Source organism: Gossypium hirsutum, chromosome A11, assembly GCF_007990345.1.
Source record: "Gossypium hirsutum isolate 1008001.06 chromosome A11, Gossypium_hirsutum_v2.1, whole genome shotgun sequence".
Classification (NCBI taxonomy): Eukaryota; Viridiplantae; Streptophyta; class Magnoliopsida; order Malvales; family Malvaceae; genus Gossypium; species Gossypium hirsutum.
In genome coordinates, this window is record NC_053434.1 from 104,718,639 (window position 1) to 104,733,489 (window position 14,851).

Genomic DNA, 14,851 nt, shown 5'->3' on the forward strand with positions numbered 1-14,851 from the left:
CAAACTGTTTCAGTCTATCTCGAATCACTTTCATTCAATTTCCATATAGAATTTTTGACAATCAAATACTACTTTTAAACTATCTCAAATTATTTCCATTTTTCTTTAGTTTCACGAATCAACCAGCGCCGCATATTCTTTTTCTCACAGTATTCATTCAGATCCCATGCAGTTTTATATTCATAATCATTCAGAACTTCATACAGTGCTGGAAACTGTTATCACGTACCCAGAACTTCTTATACTTGTTCTATAATTAGAGTATAAACTACGTATCTCAATAAGAAATAATAGAAACCACTAGACCATGTAATCTAATAATCTCAGAAACCTATATTTCAAACAATTATTAAGTAAGAAATTTATTCATACCGTAATAAAATATGTAGACTTTACCATACCTTCGAAAACTCTTCAAATATCATCTTAAAGATAAAAGGTGATCCAAATTCAAAATCCATAAAAGTTCTATCCCATTTCCATTCTGATATCCTTTCTAGCTGTAACAGTTCTGAAGGTATCTATATCTGATATAAACATTTATATACAATTTCAAAGTATTGCTTTTCTTTCCCAGTCTTCAACTCATCTGGCTCAAACCACTGTACATCTTATTTCTTCTAGAATACATAGACATCTTATTCTTCTGTATAAGCTCTGAATTCTTCAGTACAGCTTCTATTTCTAAATAGCAGACAATCATCAAATTCAATCTGAAATTTTCAATCAAAATCATTTGTTCACTATACCCATTTAACCAGTAACTTATTATCACATTTCTGAACTTTGCAGACCTGCTGTAGAGAAGTAAGTTTAACTTTTATTTCAACTAGAATTGAGCGAGTATCAAATAATGACAATCGAGTGTTCATAGCTCATAACACAAAACAGAAATTTTAATTCTGAGTATTCATAACTTCATTTGCCTTTTCCTGGATGATATTCAATTATCAAATCATGATCCTTTATTGCAAAGACAATAGCTACCACTTCCAAATCATGTATCAAATAATTTTTCTCATGTAATTCTAACTTTCCAAAACATAATTCATTAGTTTTCTTTCTTGCATCAAAATGTTGCTATCCCTGTAAATCACAAGTTTCTTCACCAGATTTTAGACTAAACCAGAACTAATGCTTCAGTTAACTGAGCTTTCAACTAATCAGAACCTTGCTAACGTCTATCAGATCATTCCAATTCTGCATCTTTCTATAATAACCAACTAATTTTAGAAAACCTCTAATTTAAAAAATATATATTTTTTCACTATCATCTCAGTCACAAAATCTATAGAACATTCAACTTCTTCAATCAACAGTAGCTTGGGCAACTCTTCTGGAAACATATTAGAATTCTCTCGCACTATTGCAACTGATTTAAACTTTAACTTAAATACTTTAATATTCAATACATAAACAAGGTAAATACCATGACCTCTTCCCGGCATATATCTGTGTTGGCATGTCCAATATCATAATAAACAATTAGTTCAATCTTCTCTGTTTCAACAAAACATTTCATCGTTCTAACCTTGCCGTATAATACACTTTTGCTTACAATTTACCACCATGTCATGTAGAATTAACCATTCCGTTCTTGAAATCACATCAAACAGTATTAACATCGAATCGATCAGAAAACAATAGTATCATTATCAAACAGTTCCTGCAGATCTTATCAGCCCATAAATACTGATCAGAAAAATTTAATGCTTCAACCCAAAAATTTCAGCAAACTCAACAGGCAAATCTTTAATAGATACTGAACTTATGTAATCATAGGAATAGTCAAACCAAGATCAATTTAGAATAATCATATTAGTGTCGATAAAGAAGAAAGTACCTGTAATGACATCCAGTAGAGATAAATCTTCTTATATACAATTAACATATATATACCATGGCTGATATTCATTCTCCGGATTTTACAGGGAAATCCTTTGTCACACTTCGACTATTACTTGCATTTCTGGGTTACAGAGTAATCTACCTCTGATAATTGTGGTACTCTATCTTGAAATTTAAATAATATCTTTTTCAACTCTCTTCAATCAATCACTAAGATAATGATCAAAAGAATCATATCTAACTTATATTCTGCTCTTTATTCTACATTTTTCGACCTTATGTTTTTATTTAAACCATCTTCAAACAATTTTTACCTTACAGTTTCTATTGGAATATACCCTCTCATATATTTATTCAATCAAACAAATTCCCTTCATACACAGTTGCAGTTATATGATCCTGTTTAAGCTTCAAGAATTCTGTACATTTCTGATGAAGAAATCTCTGACTGATATATATATTTCTTTCAAAACTCATCTCAGAAAATTTCCAAATAGCCATTTCATAGTCACAACATAAATCAATATTTCCATTTCTGGGAAGCTAAATCTTTTAGTAGAATATCATACCTTTCTATCATTTATTCGACGAATAAAGCAATTCATTTACAGCCTTGACAATATTCTCTTACCAAATTTCAATTCTTTCAATATCATTTTCAGTTGTAATTCCCAATTCTTCCACACTATATTTACGAAATATTTAACAACAGATACTTACCTGTTCAGATGAACTCTGTATCTTGAAGCACTTCAGGAACTGATTGAGAAATAGGAGAGATAGTTATCATAACATATATAATTTCTTATATTCACTAAAGAGCATCAGTTATAATTCTAAACATTATGTATCATTTCTTTCTCTATCATTTCATTATTCAACACTCAGTGGACACTTAGTGGTTGATTACTCATTAAGTTATTACTCAGTGTTGTCGATTCAGTTTTTTTATCTAATTCAAGAGACTTTTCGTTTTTAGTATACATTTCATGATCAATACTATCAATATTTTCGTCTAATTTTTTCGCTATAATACAAAAGCAAACAAACATATCAGCATCCGGTCCTGATTCAATTTCAACTTAACTTTGGCATGTACCTCTAGACTCAATTCCGAGCTCGATTTAATCCGAGAATTGACAAAACTTGATAGCTTTGATACCAACAATTGTAACACCCCTAACCCCAGACTGTCCTCAAAACAGGGTTACGGAGCATTACCGGACCTAGCAGACATATACAATTAATATACACATAAATACCAAGACAACCAGATGCACTCATAATTTGTCAAATTTAAACATTTACATATTGTCCAATAGTTAATTGTATTTAAATATTAAATATAATCAAATAAATAAATTTCATGCTAAATTAACCAAATTCTATTATATATCATAACCAAACCCAAATCTAATTATTTCATTCTTACATTTACAATTTCAGAATGACACACACATAAGACAACCTAGGTACATGCCATTACCAATAATTAACACACTTTACCTTAATGAATTCGAGATCGGCCTGGGATGCTGATTCAATGTTCTATCTTTACTTAACCTGCACACGGAAACAAACCGTACGCTGAGTATGGTATACTCAGTGGTATTTCTATAATTCGAACATTTAATAATAAAACAAATGCTTAATATCATAATAACAATTACAATTATTTGATTATTTATTTCATAGATAAATTTCAACTACTTACCATATAGATTTTATATAAATCATATAATAAACACAATAACATAATTGTTCATTTCTTAAATAAATCCATTATTATTTACTCCATTCTTTCACTTACTATTCGATATAGCTTTCTCTATTTACATACGATTCATATATCTCAAATCACATTTTAATTCATCAAATGGCATCATATATCATCAATTTGAACTCTAATCATTTCATGAACCTTTGGTTTATATTTTAAATCTCATATCTAAATTTTCAATTCTCAATTTAATTTCTCATTTCATTTCAATAGCTTGATCAATCAAATCTACTCAATTTATCATTTCACTTATTTACCCCTATTAACAAACCCGGACTTTGACGGATACACGGCTTCCAACCCAAACACACCAGTACGGCACATTGTGCCTAAAATAGTATATAGTACCTGATCAGTATACGACACATAAAGTGCCTAAAATGACACACGAGGTGCCTGATTCGACACACGAGGTGCCTGAAATACGACACATAAAATGCCTGATTGGTAAAGCCAGCGAATCCCGTACCTTCCAGATCCTATGGCATGCAAATTATATCCGACTTACCCGACTAGTTAATAGGGTATTTCATTCACTTTCTCAATTTAATAATTCTTTCATCAATATATCATTCTGATAATCACATATATTTACCCATTTTTACAATTCATACAATTTCATTCAATTCAACAACATATTTAAATTATTCACATTAATTCATAATTTAATACAATTCAATTCACTTTTCAATATAAAATATTCAAATAACAGAATCTCATATATTCATATCAATTTCCTCATATTTCCAATCAATATATTTTTCAATATAACATTCATTCAATATTCAAATTTTTACATAAATCATATATATTATATAATTCAATCAAAATAATTTCAATCAATATAAATTCAATAAATTCATCGCATACTAAAATCAATCCATTTCAATTGTAAAACATCATAATTCAATCACTAACAATTTTCATATGTATATAAATATAACAAATAATGACTAAGTTCGGATTATAGAAATACAAACAGTATTTTCTCGAGCTAACTCCTCAACGATCTTTTCTTTTCCTTTAGATGTCGATGCGTCGTTTCCCTTGTTAGCTAAAAAAATAATAACAATTTACATTATTAATTACAGCATTAATTTAAATAATTAATTAAATTTCTACTCAATTTATGCCTAATGTTCCTTTGGTTGCAACTCCCAAATTTTCTTCATACTTCATCCGGAATTATTACTTTATTGTTCTGGCTTCAACAATTCATCCGGATATATTATTTTATTGGTCTAGTTTCAGCAAGAGCTTCATATTTCATTCGGATAACTTAGTTCTTTTTTTTTTTTGCTATGAGAAATAACCCAATAAAACTCTTGCTAGTTGAAAATTCATATATTTATTTCATACTTCAATTCTATTCATTTTCTTCCATATTCATCCTAACTATCAAGTATTCATAATATAACCCTAATTTAAAATTTCTTTTCATTTAGTCCCTCTAATACAAAACTTATAGCTTACTTTATATGTAATCCTTTTACTAAATCTTACTTACAATTTATTCAATTAAATCTCTACTTCATCTTTTTCTTCAACATGAACTTTATTTAAAAGCTTATTAACCTTCAAACTATCAAATTAATTTCATCAAAACCTTGTTTTAAGACTTGTAAAATATCAAAATTAAGTGAAAAGGGCTATATTGACTTACTTTAAAGCTTCAAAGCTTTAAATTTCTCTTTTCTTTCTTTCCTTTCTTTTTCTCCTTCTTTCTTCCCCTGATTCACGTTTACCTATTCTGTTTCTTTCCTTTCTTTTATTTACTTGTTTTATATATATATATATATAATAACATTGTATTATTACTTATTTATTATTTATACATGTGTATATTATTATTACATATGTATCCATGGATCACCATACATTTGACATACTTTTATTTATTTATCATATAAAGATCTTAGAATATAATTATTTAATTAATAAATATCTTTTATAAATAATAAATATCTTTTAATAATTAAATAAATGTATTACAAATGTATGTATTTTTATTTATACACTTGTATCAAATCATTACAATACACATGTCTTTATTTAATTTATTTCATAATATAATATTAATTCATTTAATAATAACATTAATAAATATAAATTATAAAACCATAATAAAAGTTTATTAAAGAAAAAAAGAAATAAGAGTTCTTTAGGTTCGGCCATTTTTGGAACTTTATTAAAGGAAGTTTTTGCTCTGTTTTTGATAATTTTTATGTTTTTGAGATCATTGCTTCAAGTACTACTCGACCCATGCTTGAAATTTTTATTTTGGTGAATATTTTTAGTTATGCCATTGATGAATATTTGTGTTTTGTGATGTTTGATGATAAATTATGAAAGATATGTTTTGGATTAATATGTTTTGTATTGGAGTTTTTGATGATTTTGAGTTATTAGGACTAAATTCCAAAAATAATAAATTAAAGGACTAAAATGCAAAATAAATGAAATATATGGATTAGTATGATAAGGAAGACTATGATGTTGTGAGATTTTGTGTATTTTGTGTTTTGTGCAATTAGGACTAATTTGTAAAAGTATTAAATATCAGGGGTAAAATGGTAATTTTCTCATTAATGTGTTGTTTGATTAAATTGAATGAAATTGTGTTTAAATGAGGTTAATTTGAAATTATATAGATCAAGAACAAAAGAAATCGGACTTGGATCGGGGAAAAGCAAAAATAGTCGAATAGCCGATTTACATCGTTCGTCGATATCCGATGTAAGTTTATAAGCAATAAATGTTGTTGAATTTAATTGTATAAATTTCTATGGTTGGAGCCGAATGCATGAATATTTATGAAATTTGGGAACATATTCGGTTCAATTGAGATATGAATTATGAATAAGAATAACTTTGTAATAGTGATATATCAGGCTTATTGCCTAGCAGGCTTTGATGCCGGTGTATGACATCAGGCTTATTGCCTAGCAGGATTTATGCCGGTGTATTGAATCAGGTTTATTACCTAGCAGGTCCTGTGCCGGTGTTTTATACAAGGCTTTATGCTTAATGAATTTTGTGTGAGCAACAGTAAAAGCAATCAAATGTGTTAAGTAAGCTAAAACATTCAGGTATGTGAATATGGTTATTCTATTTGAAATGAATGTTAATTGATTGAAAGATATGTGATAGAAATGTTTTGTGATGATATTGGAAATGTATGAAATTATGAGTGTAAGGTATTCAGTTTTATGATAAGTATAAGTATGTGTTTTAAAAGTTTGATTCACGTAATTGTATATATATATGAATACGTATATATAATTAATTATCTATGATATTATGACTTTGAAATTGGAGAATATATTGATAATTTATATATATGGTATATTCAGCCATGGTATATTGATGTATAAATATATGTTTGATTCGGGTTATTTTATATAGAGAGAGAGGTGTTAATTTGCTTAAATTGCTTATAACTTACTAAGCTACAGTAGCTTACTGTGAGTGTATTTATTCTTTGTTCTTATAGATTTTTGGAAGTTTTCTACAAGCTCAGGGACCGTCAGTGAAGTTATCCACACTATCGTCAACCTTCAGTACTTTTAAAAGTCTATTTTCGAACTTATGGCATGTATAAGCTAATATGTATTTTGTTCGACCTTGAATATGTATAACTTGAGCCATACGAAAATGGCTTAATCTCCATGATAATTTTGGTCATATTTTGGTTATGATGTTATATATTATACATGAATGGTCTATGTGATAAATGTTATATGTTTGAAAATGGCTTGATGATGTTGGTAAATATGGAAATGGTTGATGTAATTGTAACACCCCAAACCCGGCCTGGAAGTTTGGCTCGATTCTGGCATGTCACATTGAAGTGTTTTTCGAAAACCATGTTTCCATTAAAAACCCTTCTCAATAATTAAAAACTTATACCCTTTTTAAACCTTGTTAGAAAACCTTAGCTGAATAACATTCTTAACAACTTTGTAGAAATCTTGGCAGTTGCGGAAGCTTGATTTAAAAACAATTGCTGATACGTGATGTTTTGAACAACAGTAGTTGCTTTGGAAAACCATGTTCTAATACTAGCAATTATAAGAACAATAAGTAAAATTCAAAATTTGAAATCCAAAAAATTACAACGGCTTTACTACAACCCACATAAAAACATTAAAAAGTAATAATCAAAATTGTAACATAAACAGTGTGTGTGGCTTCCTCCGAGCCCCTCACAGCCCCGATCCGTCTAAGGCTAGAAATTACCTGAAAGGTTAATAAACGGGGTGAGTTTACAAAAACTCAGTGTGAAATCCCCTACTGTAAAAGGAACAGTCAGTCATATAAAAGAATTAAAAGTCTGGCCCTAGCCTTACTTACAGTTTCAGTAACAATTGGGCCTTAGCCCATTATAACAGACAGTACTAGATGGCCTTTAACCCATTACAGAATAAGAAACATTATCAGAACTAGAATCAGAATCAGAATCAGAATCAGAATCAAAATTAAGTGACAAAATCAGAATCAGAATCAGTATCAGGTAATAGAATCAAAATCAGAATCAGTATTAGGTAATAGAATCAAAATCAGAATGTGAATGCAATCCCAACCCAGCCTATAACCAACCGCTACACTCCACCCGTACCAGCCCTACACTCCATATGGGGAATAGCTCAACCCACCCAGCCCTACACTCCACAGTTGCAGCATTGCTACTCAGATATCAGTAAGTTGAGGCAAAGCCTCTACAAGCCACTTTCAGTACTTCCTCCATCAATATAACCCATAACCCATGCAACAGATATAAATGTCATGCAATACAACATACAGAATCAGAATATCATGCCCATATTTGAATCAAACAATCACAGTTAAGTCATTCATATCACCAACATATATTCACAATCAAATTCGTAAACCACACAGTCCAAGTCAGTCACTTGCCCACAAGGGCAAACAGTCATTTAACACCCTAGGGGTAAAATGGTAATTTTACTCCACGAGAGTTTCTTCGTAATGCTACCCTACAGGGGTATTTCATTATTCCTACCCTACAAGGGTATTTCGGTAATTCTACCCTACAGGGGTATTTCAGTAATTCTACCCTACAGGGGTATTTCAATAATTCTACCCTACAGGGGTATTTCGATAATTCTACCCTACAGGGGTATTTCGGTTATTCTACCCTACAGGGGTATTTCGATAATTCTACCTTACAGGGATATTTTGATAATTCTACCCTACAGGGGTATTTTAGTAATTCTACCATATAGGGGTATTTCAGTAATTTTACCTTACAGGGGTATTTTAGTCATTTTACCTTACAAGGGTATTTTAGTCATTTTACCCTACAGGGTATTTCGGTAATTCTACCTTATAGGGGTATTTCAGTAATTCTACACTATAGGGGTATTCAGTAATTCTACCTTACAAGGGTATTTTAGCAATTCTACCCTACAAGGGTATTTTGGTAATTCTACCTTACAGGGGTATTTCAGTAATTGTACCATACAGGGTATTTCAGTAATTCTACCTTATAGGGGTATTTTAGTAATTCTACTCTACAAGGGTATTTCAGTAATTCTACCTTATAGGGGTATTTCGGTAATTTTACAAATTGAGGATATTTGGGTAATTTTATAAATCGGGGGTACTTTGGTAATTTTACAATTGGGGGTATTTCAGTAATTTGGTAAACTAAAGTATTCTAAACAGGGATAACAATACGAATGGGCCTAAAGCCTATTCTTGGCCCAAATGGGCCCACACGCTCGTGTGGCCCTTTTAGCCCAAATCTAGCCACAGATATGAGATTCACCTAGCCTAGTCTAATATTTACTACACAATCAAACAACTTATCCAATTGGGCCCGTAGGCCCATTAGGCCCACATGGCTCCTTTCGGCCCATCGCGGCCCGAAGTAGCTATCCTGTGACAGCCCTAATTTGGCCCTAGTCGAAAAGTGGTTTCGGGATCACAAAATCGAGTCCCAAAAATAATCAAATGTTATATTATGTGTTTATTTCATGTGAAAGTGCATGTGTGAAAATCCCATGCTTTGATTCTGCCATTTGTGAGTGAAATTATGAAATAGGACCTATGTGAAAATTTTTGAAAATGCTATAGGCTAATATGTAGTGGCCTAATAAATAGTAGTGCAAAATAGGAGGATTTGCATGTCAAACTCCCCATTTTATGTGTAGTGGCCGACCATGGTGTTAATGGTAGACAACATGTGCAAATTTTTTATTGAAGTTATGGCATAAGTATGGCACAAATAATATATGTTATTTTGTGTCATAAAATGTTTAGTAATAGAATAACAAAAAGGAAGAAAAGGAAGGTTTTTGTTCATTCTTGTTCATGAAAGCTGAAAATAGAAGAGAAAGGAGAGGAAAAGAGCTCTTGAATGTTCGGTCACTTGGGGAAGAAAAATCCAAGCTCAAGAGCATAGAGGGGCAAAATTCGGATAAGGGAAAAGAGAAAGTAATTGAATAGCCGTTGTAATCGTTCGGCAACATTCAAGGTAAGTTCTTAAGTGTTTAAGCTTGATTCCTTTTTATATGCCCAAGAGTTAAATTAATATGGAAAAGGGAATGTAAATTTTATTTAGTTAATGTGTCGAATATGTAATGATTTAAGGCTATAAGCCGATTATGGCTATTATGCTTAAGTTGAATTGGATTTGGAAATTTGATGCACTAAATGAGTGTTACAATGAATAAACTGTGCCGTATATGTGCTGGTGGAGATATGACGATTTGTGATTATTCAATACCTAAAGGAAACCATGATGTGTATAAAATTATTATTATTAGTCCTTTGTGGTAGCCTAATATGGCTTGGCACTAAAGTGATTAAATGTGAACTTCGATGAGGTAAACTATTAAAAGTGTGGTGCTATAAGACTATGGGCTAATACGATATGTGGATCGTTCCGTAAAGTAAATTATTACGGTATGTGATATGTACTTATGCATGTTAAATCGATTGGAATTGAATCATGAATGTGAATTGCGAAGCATAAGTAAAAATGCCTATGACATATATGTGAGTAAGGGTAAAACCATTGTAAATTATCGATAAGGATGGGCTATGTGCGGAACCATCTTATAATTGCTAATTTGAAAGGTTGTATGTGAATCAGTGAGCAATATGTATATATTAGATGAATCATGACCTTTTGGTTCTACTTGAATTAAGTTGTACAATAAATAATTTATGTATATGACTTATAGTCGAATGGTCACTATGGGTTAAGTTTGAATGGTGAAATGGATATGTGATATTTATGAATGACTTTTGAACTGAAATGTAAACGATGGTGTTCATATGGAGCTTATACCTGAATGTTGCAAATGACTACGAATGTGATATGTTGAATGAGATGTATTAATATATGATTAAATATGCATGATAATTGATGTGTATCCGGGATAAATCCCGCAGGCCTAGTGCTAGTATTATATTTGGGCCTTCGTGCCTAGCAGGCTTAGTGCCGGTGATGTGTATTCGGGCCTTCGTGCCTAGCAGGCTTAGTGCCAGTGATGTGTATTCGGGCCTTCGTGCCTAGCAGGTGTAATACCGGTGATGTGTATTCGGGCCTTCGTGCCTAGCAGGTGTAATGCCGGTGAAATGATATGTTATGTGAATTCAGTGTTCCTTGTAAGATAAGGGTTTAACTGAATGTTAAAGATGAAATGATAGTGCATTGTATCATGCTTATATGGCCTAATGGCAAGTATAACATGTTGGTAAAAATGCAATATGCTTTTATAATCGAATGATAAGTTTGAAATAAACGTGAGTGAAATGTTATGCATAAGCTATCAAATGCTAAGTGTGAAAATGAGATGAAAGAAAAGTGTTTGAGATGTATAATTATATACGTTCGAATGATGTTAGTACTTAATTGATATGAATATGTTATATGGAACTTGTTGACTTGATTATTCGGGCCTTTGAGCTTAGCAAACTATAATGCCGGATACTATTCGGGCCTTCGAGCCTAGCAGGCTATAATGCTGGTGGACTGATATCGGGCCTCGAGCCTAACAGGTGAAATGCCGGTGATTTGAGAAAAGTCCATGACTAAGGTACCTCGTGTTAGGTTGACAAATGAATACATTCAGTACGTTAAGTGGGCCAGGTACGCATTATGTACTCATATGTGAATTTGATCTGCAATGAATCATAAGCCTGCATTGTGATACATACGTGAATAAATGTTATAACTATATCTATGATCATGATACACCGGGTCAGGGTGTGAAAGTATGTGAAAGTATTCTATTTAATTATGTTATACGAATTCAGATTAAGTGCGATAAGAATGCTGAACGTGCATTATGTGTTTGTGTGTATTCGGCCAGATGGCAATATACCTAGAATATGGCCACTTAAGAAATTGAATAATTGAAGTATAATTGCATTTATTTGTTTTCTTTGCTTAAGACTTACTAAGCTTATGAAAGCTTACTCCGTTGTTACATTCCTCTGTTTTATAGATTGTTGACTTCGGTTACCTGCTCGGGTTGGAGTTCGCCAGAGATATTATCACACTGTCGAGCTCACGCTATTGGTGTAAGTAAATCCTAGTATTTTGAGTCTATTGCATGTATAGGGTTTTAATGTTGAGTATGTGATATTATAATTTAGCCAAAGGTGTTGGCTAGTGATGTTTTGGGCCTCGTAAGCCCATATATGGGACAGATTGCATGTAAAAAGAAAAATTTTAAATTGATTGAAATTTTTGGCACTGTTTTTGTGTGATTGACTGAGTTTAAGTCAGGCAACACCTCGAACCCTGTTCCGGTGAGGGATACGGGCGAGCGGTGTTACATATCCTGCAGCTAGAGTAGTGAGAAATACACACCTGATTGGAGACTAGAGTTAATCCACGCTCCGAGCACTCTTAGCCGACGCCCAACTCAAACGAGCACGCCATAAAGTGAAAAGGATCAGCCAAGAAAGGTATCTTTACTCTCCTCATGGTTCTCTCTATTTAAAGCCAGCTTCGCATCCACTCTTATGTTAGCTTCCCGATGTGGGATTCCTCCAACATCAGAGTTTAAATTCAACACCAACTCTTGCCGCCCCCTGTTAGCAAAATAAATGCTCTTTGCTTGCCATAGGATTCGAACCCATACCTCCCCTTAAATGTTCCACACTCTACTTGCCACTAAGCCACAAGGCTTTTTGTGTCACAATTTCTCCAACAATATTCTTAAGGCCTCCCTATTACACCCAGGGTTTGATTCACCTTAAACCAAAATTTTTGCTAGAGTCCAGATTTGAACCCAGGACTTCTCCAACACTTCTCAGCACGCTTAACCACTAAAACAAGCCTTCATTAATGAAATTTACACGCATAACAAAATATTACAAGTTGCCTTCAACCGCTCCCATGCTCAAGGCCTAAAACTTCTAGGCCCAAATTCAGAGTGTTACATTAATGATCATTGTATGTATACAATTTCATAGCATAATTAATTGTTTTGGTTAAGGTTTTAACTTAGGTAAGCATATATGAATTTGTTAGAATTTTATTCCAATAATGTATTGGTACATTCGGACATAGGATGGAATTGAATAAGATGGTTAGGTTTAAATCTTGGTTTGATATTGCTTATATAAATTCCCATGCATATGATAATTTGACTTGATCTGTTTGATACATAGTATTTAATATTTATGTTTTAAATATGTCTATAAGTGATTAACATCTTGTAATGATAGATATAATTTTATTTAATTGATAAATATTTTTAGTTATATGTTAGAATGAGTTAAAGAATATGGTTGTTCAATGATTCAGCTATTTCTTATATATATATAAATGATGTGTTTAGAAAATGCAAATTATAAAATGTTTATACATGTTTCCCTGAGCGATTGTATATTGTTTGTGATGAAATAAAGTTGGAATAAAAAATGATGATAAGTAAGTGCATATTCGGTTAATGAGATGCAAATTTACCAAATGAATAGTAACTTTTGCCAATTACTATTATGAAAATTATATACGTTTTACGTGATCTATAAATGTTTAACTTAATATTAAATAAATTCTGAATATGATATGATCTTTATCAAATGATTATAAGTAATGCATTTCGTGTAATCCTTTTGTGTTTCATTATAGTATGCAACTAAATTGAAATGAAGTCTGTTTATCCGCATGTATTATGAGTTTAAATTAAAAGTATATTCAGCTATGTGGTAGTAGAGAATTAATTGACTATTGAAATTCAAGTACGTGCATGTGATCGTTTTAACTTGTGTTCTTGACTGGCAATACCTCGTAACCCTAATTTGGCGACTGATACGGCTTAGGGGTGTTACAATAATAGTTTCTTTCTATCGTTCCCATGCCTCATACAAAGACTCATCATCCATTTGTTGGAAGGCAATGATCTCGTTCCTCAACTTAGCATTCTTGCTAAGTGGGAAATCTTTCATGAGAAATCTTTCAGCTAACTCTTGCCATGTAGAAATTAGGTTTGGTGGTAATGAATTCAACTAGGCTCGAGCTCTGTCCCTTACTGAGTATGGGAAGAGCTTCAATCATAATGCACCTTCGGGTACTCCAGCTAATTTGAAAGAAGCGCTCACCTCCATAAATAATCTTAGGTGAAGATGAGGATCTTCAGTAGGCATTCCATTGAATTGGCCCATAGTCTAAAGCATCTGGAACATGACTGGCTTCAGCTCGAATTGTTGTGCCTTGATTTTAGGTCTCCTAATGCCTGGATTAAGATCATTAAAAACTGGCACAGCATATTGTCTTAAGGCTCTATCCCTATCGTCAGCATAAAGCTAGGATTTTGAGCAAGGTTTGCTCCATTTCCTTGGATCGGATTTTCAAAGTTCATTTCTTTGGTCCTTCTCTGGTTCTCTTGTTTTCTTTGTTGTTGAAAGGTTCGTTCTATCTCAGGGTCTATAGGGAGTAAGTCAATAATCTGGTCAATACTCATAAACACCTGAAATTATCAAAGGAAAATTAAGTTAAAAATTAAATATAAAAATAAACCAAAATGTAAAACTAAAAAAGAAATTCACAAATAATGATTTTTTTAAAACAGTCCCCGGCAACGGCGCCAAAACTTGGAACGACGGAAATGTGCAAGTGTACACAATCGCAACAAGTAATAAAGTGACAAGTAATAAAGTGACAAGTAATGTTGAGTTGTCGTACCCACAGTGGCTGTAAAAAGAATTATTTATGAAATTAGTTGTAAAACACTTTGG